This window comes from Orcinus orca, chromosome 9 (genome assembly GCF_937001465.1).
Source record: "Orcinus orca chromosome 9, mOrcOrc1.1, whole genome shotgun sequence".
In the NCBI taxonomy this organism is placed as follows: Eukaryota; Metazoa; Chordata; class Mammalia; order Artiodactyla; family Delphinidae; genus Orcinus; species Orcinus orca.
The window spans coordinates 11,863,659-11,871,160 of NC_064567.1; positions in this window are offsets into that span (position 1 = coordinate 11,863,659).

A 7,502-nucleotide genomic window follows, 5' to 3' on the forward strand; every position below is an offset into this window, starting at 1 on the left:
GTGGAGACGACAGAGATTGGGGAGATGTAGGAACACCTCCTTGGGTGACTCTCCTCTCTTCCCCTCAGCCCACGTAATTTTTAACTCTTCTGCAGAGGAACAAATGGACCCTCAAAGTATCTTCCAAATCTGTCGTTTAGGGACGGATTTCATTTTTTAAATTAAAGAGAGAAGAGTTAAATGTATTGCCATTCTCTTCACGTACAGAGCTTTATCCTGTCAGTAGTGAATCATTAAGAATTCAGTGTGGGGAGAGAAACCCAACATGGTAACCAAAGGATTTGAGGGAGCCTTGCCAGAGAGAACACCCACCTAAGAAAGTGTCCAGGAAGGGCAAGGAGAGAGCTGCCATAGTTCAACCTGGGCGTCAGCTCAGCTTCTGTGGCTGACACCTCCTCACAGGGGCCAGAGATATGGCTCCTCCCTCTTGGAGATCTGCTGCCACAGAGTAGAGGGACCATATCCACATTTCAATATATGAATGACTTGAATAACTTGAATGAATAAGCAATATTGCAGGTGGGAGTGGAGAACGAGGAGATGTTTTTCCATGGCATCAGCCATATGGAAGGAGCTCCAAGCTAGTGAGTTGTGACAATGATTAGGGAGGCAGGAGCCAGCTGGCTACGCTCCTCTGAATGTCTCTTCACTCTCCAATCTGCTGTGCTATCTCAAGGGAAGAAGGTCACATTGCTTTCTATGCTTGGCAGCCAAGGCAGCCCATGAGTTACATCAGCTCTCGTGGGCTCTGCAGGACCCACACAGCTTTTGCTGGAGTGAGAGCCTGCCAGCCGAATGAGGGCATGACGTGTTCTCATCAAAAGTAAGGACAAGTCCCTCCTCCCGGTATCTGCTGCCGCTCTCTGTCTACCCTCCTTCCACCCGCATCCCCACTCAGGACTAACTCAATAAAAATTCCAGGAGCAAAGATGAAGGACAGAAAGGGAAAGAAAAGGAGTCAAGGGGCCGTGTGTGTGCATGTGGGCACATACCCATCTTGGGTTCAACCCCTCCAGTCTGACGAGCATAGAGGCATATTGGGTCCTATTAAGAGGTTTATAAAAACTGAGATTGAACAACTGTAGTTGGCTCTAGCTATTTTTCATCATATGTTACAAGTGTTCATGGAACCCACACTATGCCTACCACTTGATTTATCATCACTTAAGTCAATAACATAAAAGGACTCATTAAATTCGGACAGGATCAAAAACCAAAACCCTCTCCCACAAATACAGTGCCTTCAAATGCAAACCAAACACGTGTGCTGCAGCCGAAACTCTATTAGAAGCAAGAACCCCAACGTGAACTTTGAACTGTGTTACTGCAGCAACAGCAACAATAACAAATCTCTTACATCACTAGCCGCTGATGGGATGGGAAAGCATCACAGATGCCTGATTTGCGTCAGGCTTGTTCTCCCTGTTAGGCCACTTCTACGGCTCCTTTTCCCAGGGACTCACCTTAAACTACTTCACCACGTCCAGCCCAAACTGAGTAATTGTTTGGAAAATGAATCCATCAGAGGACAGGCCTGGCAAAGGCAAAGAGAAGTGGAGGTTCCAAGGGACCCAATGGCTGTCCTCCAGGCATCTTGGGGTCCTATGTCTCATTTCAATAGAATGAGGTTATACCAGCTGCCTAGCAGATTCTCACCCTTAGCTCCTATGAATTGGTGGCTTGGCAATGCTTTTTGTGTCTCTGTCATCCTCCAGCTCCACCCTCCATCCCATCCCATGGTACATCTCCCACTCTTGACCGCAAGCACTGGGGGTACCGAAAACAGCCAACACTTGTAAGAGTGCATGCAGTGCACCAGGCAAAATGCATCTTCAACCATTTGGAGGTACAGTAAGTCCCTTACATATGAATGAGTTTCGTTCCAAGAGCACGTTCATAAGTCCAATAAAGTTAGCCCAGGTGCCCAACTAACACAATCGGCTATATAGTACTGTACTGTAATAGGTTTATAATACCTTTCACCCAAATAATACATTAAAAAAACACAAAAAGTAAAGAAAATATTTTAAATCTTACAGTACAGTCCCTTGAAAAGTACAGTAGTACAGTACAACAGCTGGCATCCAGGGGCTGGCATCGAGTGAACAGGAGAGAAGAGTTACTGACTGGAGGAGGGAGAGGAGGTGGGAGATGGTAGAGCTGAAGGATCGTCAGCAAAGGAGACGGAGGGCAAGCTGCAATTCCACTCACGCCTGACGTTGATGGAACGCATGTTCGAATCTTTGAAAGTGCACAATTTGAAGGTTCGTATGTAGGGGACTTACTGTATGACAATCCTTCTTTTCATTTTACAGATGAGAACGTTGAGGATGACAGTTCACTGAGGGTTCCTAAGAAGCAGAGCTGTGATTAGAACCCATATCTATTTGATTCCAAGGCCTCAATTTTTCTCTACCCCATGTTGCACTTAAAGGATAAATTAGATCCAGTGAGGCCGTTAGAGGCTCATGGAGCACAGAGGCCGACTTTGATCAGTTCAGTAGTTGGTTCTGCCTGTCTAGGTCTCAAATCCTGTCTGCCGGCGATGGAGAGGATGCGTCAGAGCCCTTGGCTGGCTGTCAGAGCAGCTTCTTTCCCTCAGAGCTGAGCTTTTTCGCTTTGAATACACTGAAGACCTAAATCTCTGGACCTTGATCTGCTTTTATCTCCTTATAGGACAGGTGGCATGTCCTATAGCTGGTTTCCAGCTTCAGACAGACTAAAATCCCTTATCATCATCCTGCCAGTATCAGTTTCTCTGACGGTTACAGAGATGGTCTCCTGGGGGAGCCAGAGAGTCACCTCTTGTTTACAGGTTAATGAGACATGAAATAGATTTACGTACCAGGACTTCAGAGGGATTTCAATACAGATAACTAGTGCAGGGTAAAGCTGGTTCCCAGGGAGGACAGGATGATTCATCACACACTTAAGAAAAGACAAGCCTCATTTCCTCCCCAGTTTGAGGAGATACACGCTCTATTTTGTGATCTCTGAGTGGGAGGGGCCTGGCCATCTCTGGGCCCAGAGGAGGTGTCGGCCACACTAGCTGAACTGAAGGCGGGCTGGAGCTATGCCCTGCTGTCTCCTTGCTCTTCTCCTGGGCACTTTCTTAGGTGGGTCCTCCTCTCAAAACCTCACCCTCACCACAGCTCTCTGAATCTGGAGTCTCAGCTATTGGTTTGACTCTCTTTGGTACATTCCTTCAATGGTCTGCAATGAATATGGGAGTTTAATCTTAGTGGCTGGTGCGCTGCGTCTTGGTTTCCTCAATCCCCAGGAAGGAGTTTGGTCTCCCGTTGCCCATTGACCCTCTGCACCCTTGGCCTTCCCAGTCTACTCCCCTCAATGGCTCCCATGTGCCTGAGTCATGGAAGGGCCTGAGCCATCCCTCTCTCAGGAGGGAAGGTGAGCTGGGCTGGGGTTCTTCCCTCTAAATGACCTTTTATGCTTCCCGCAGGTGTCAGAGCTCAGACCATCCATCAATGGCCACTTATCAGGGTGCAGCCTGCAGGCAGCCCGCTCTCCCTGGAGTGTACTGTGAAGGGGACACCAAACCCCAGACTGTACTGGTACCGGCAGGAGGCAGGAGGGGCCCTCCAGCTGCTCTACTACTCCATCAGTAGTGACCAGATAGATGCTGAGAAACCCCAGAACTTCGAAGCCTCCAGGCCCCGGGAAGACCTGTTCATCCTGAGTTCTAAGAAACTTCTGCCTAGTAACTCTGGCTTCTACCTCTGCGCCTGGAATCTCACACTGAGCTGGGTAGGGCAGACATCTGTGCAAAAACCTCCCCCCCTCCCCAGTCCTCACCACCTGCTCCAGGAGCCCTCATTCAGGGACTGGGCAGAGGATGTTTGTCACTGGGTTTCTGACTGTCAGCCGATGTGAGGGCAACTGAGTCAAGCCAGATATTCCAAAAGACCTTCACTACATTCTTAGGGAGAACAAAAAATGTATGCGTGTAGAACCTGTGAATCGCGTATGCAGAGTCCAGTTCCCGATGTGTGGATGTCTAGTCCTAGGCTTTCATACTCCAGTCCTCAAAGTGTGCTATACCTTGCCCAACACCCTATTCTCTCACGTTCCCGTGGGTCTGCACTGGGGACTGAGGTTGTGCATATGCTGATGAGGGGGCAGGATGCGCCCGCAGTGATAATGTGACATGACGGAGGACTGGTGAGCAAATATGAGGCTGCCAACTAGGGTTATTTAATTAGTTAATTTTCATCACCTGGAAAGTCTCCTATCCTTGCTCTTTCTGAAGAGACTAGACGTCTTTTGGAGGCTTGGATGAGGCTTTGAGCTGGGGAAGGGGCAAGGTGTTAATTCAAAGGGGCTACAAGTGTGGCTCTGTTAGTATCAGAAACGCGCACTTAGGGATGTTGAGTATTGTTTCGGGTTTTAGATTTTTTTTTAGTCCTGTTCTACTGTGTCTCATCCCTCGCCTTATGGCAAAGAAGGGAGCAGAGAAGCAGATGGTGATGAAAGAGATACAAGAGACAGGATATGTAATGGCAAAACCCTAAAAAAGAGAAATTACTTGGATGGAAATGAAGGAGAGGCAAAGCTTATGAGGATGGCTGGAAAGAGATACCACGGTTACCTTGGCAACTGAGCATCTTCCTCGTCCCTCAGCCCCTCATCCCTCCCTCTTCCTCCTCACTCCTAAAAAGATTTTCTTGTCTAATGTCCCTTCTGTTCCACGAGGGGGCACAAGAAGTCTTAAAATACTCTGTTCCTGGCATCATTTCATTTAGGACAATTCAGACATTTGTTTACTTTCAGAATCATTTAATCTGCAGCACAAAATCTGAGACAGAGACACAAAGCGATCAAGACAGTATTGAATAATGCCCAAGGGTCCTTGTTGCACTTTAAGGTCTACCTTGTATTAAGCAGCTATACGTGCTGGACACTCTGAGCCATCACAAGGATTAAAAAGAAAAGTGAAATACACTCAAGATGGTGCTGGGCATGGTCACAACATGGTTTAATCAAGGCGCTTGGGGTTTGAGATTCACAGATACACACTACTACATATAAAAAGGATAAACAACAAGGTCCTACTATAGAGCTCAGGGAACGATATTCAATATTCTGTAAATATGAAAAAGGATACGTATATATATGTATACCTGAATCACTTTGCTGTATACCAGAAACTAACACAACACTGTAAACCAACTATACTTCAATAAAAAGAATAAAAAATAGAAATTGCAGGAAAAAAATCAAGGCACTTGGTTTGTTTTCTTATTTTTCCGTGTGTGAAGATTTAAATTTACTAAGTCGATCAGCAATGCTAAAACCATGGAAATAAAGATGCATTTGCAACTCAACTTTTGTTCACATTTAGTAGTAAACAGCATCTTAAGCTAATGTTTGGATGTTAGCTGGTTATTGAATATAAGTGGAAACAGATCTCTCCCTGAAACAGTCAGGTTATTTTTTAGTTAATAGATTTTAATATTTAGAACAGTTTTAGATTAGTATAAAAATTGAGCAGATAATAAAGTTCTCATATATGTCCCTTTCCTCCCCAGCCTACCCTATTATTAACATCTTACATGGGTGTGATATGTTTATTATTGAACCAATATTAATATATTATTATTAACTAAAGTCCATGGTTTACATTAAAATTTACTCATTGCGTTGTACGTTTCTGTGGTATTTGTCTTGTATCATGTCTTGTATTAACCATTACAGTGTCATGCAGAATAGTTTCACTGCCTTACAAATGCCCTGGGCTTCACCTACTAATTTCTCTCCTCTTTCCCTGCAAACCCTGGTGAAACACTGATCTTTTATTGTCTCTATATTTTTAAGGCACTTGGTTTTTGAGTTTAAATTTACTAGCTCTAATGACCTCGGGCTAATTATCCAGTCTCTCTAGAACTCATTTTCCTCACCTGTGAAACCTTTCTTATTGGATCATTAAATGTGTTAAATTAGATGGTATTTATGTTATAAAACCCTATTACAGGGTCTAATTTTCAACAGATATTATTTTCCTCTCCAAGTTTACAAGATATTTGGATTACAACTTATCCAAAAGAAAGACTTGTTTTTTTAAAAATAATTAAATTTAAATTCTGTAGTAATTATTTAAAAATGCTAAGTGTACTTTGATGGCAAACCCATGAAACTTGTACCCTACATTCTGCTTGTTCAGATATTAATCTTTTCTGTTGGGGATTTATGCAGTCCCAGAATCCTTCTTAACAGAGGTGTTTTCCAGGGACTCATGACTATTCAAGAGAAGTTGGTAGGAGAGTTAAAACAGAGTTTTCATTCCTGTAAGAAATTCAGAAAAGTTCTAGAAAACTTCAGAAGGAGATAGAATTTTAACGATGTTGAGTTTGGGGGAGGCTAGTATTTAGATAAGAAAAATGACATTCCCAGTAGGAGAGTCAGTTTGAATAGAAATGTGGAGATCTCCATCAATATTGAAAGTTCCAGAAAAGCAGTGAGAAAACAGTCCTGATCATTGCACAAGGCAATAGAGACAGGAGGGCGTTAATAGGTAAGGGGAGGCTAGCTAAGGCAAGGCTTGAAAGCCATCTAAATTCATCAAAACAAGTTGCTATCTGCCATGATATCTACCCTATTCATGAATAAGAATCCTATTCCCCTAACTGCTTCCATAGCATCTGGGAATCAGAAATCTACAATCATCGTCATCTCAGGAGACAAAGGAAACCAGCTCAGGAGGGTAGATATGCTCAGAAATGTTACCTCTTGCCAGGAATCCATCAGCCTCACTCGCCCCTTTGGAGAGGCGAGGCTGTCTCTTTTCCAGGAGACCTTCCAAGACCCTGTTCTTGGCTCTGACTTCGTAGATGTGCCCGGACAATTCTTCCCATACATGTCATTCCCTGGCCACTGGAAGATCTGGGGCTTCACGTCTGGATTTAGCTACTCACGGGATTTATAGGGAGAGACTCTGGGGCCTCTAGGCAGCTTGAGGAAGGTGGGGAATGCCCAGGTGGGGAAGCTGGCAATATTAAAGTTGGGTGACTTCACAGTTGTGTCCAGGGTTATACACTTTGAGCTGAGGATATACCATGGCCCTTTGAGCTGCTGCAAAGCAGATTTGCCCCGTTACCTGTCCTGTTGTTTCCTGTTCCCTCCTTGGAGGGGTTTATTCTGGCTGTGTGCTTTTCTATTCTCTCTGCACTGTGTTCTCCCTCCACTTCTTGCCCAGATGAGCTAGACCTTGCCCATCACACAGACTTCACAGGCCTTAGTGGTGGGGACGATGCTTAGAGAAACCCAGTCACTACAGCACGCAGACACCAGCTTGGAGATCCAGCGACTGTCCGTTTCGCAGTCTGCTGATGATCTAGGGCTCCCTTTCCTGTAACTCATTAGTACCCACTCATTAGATGAGTGGAAGGAAGTGGGAGGCTATGTATGTGTCGAGGTGGGGGGGAGGGTGCTTAGAGGCAGATGGGGGAGGGATTTTCCCGAATGACGTGGGGCCAGAAGGGACCCCA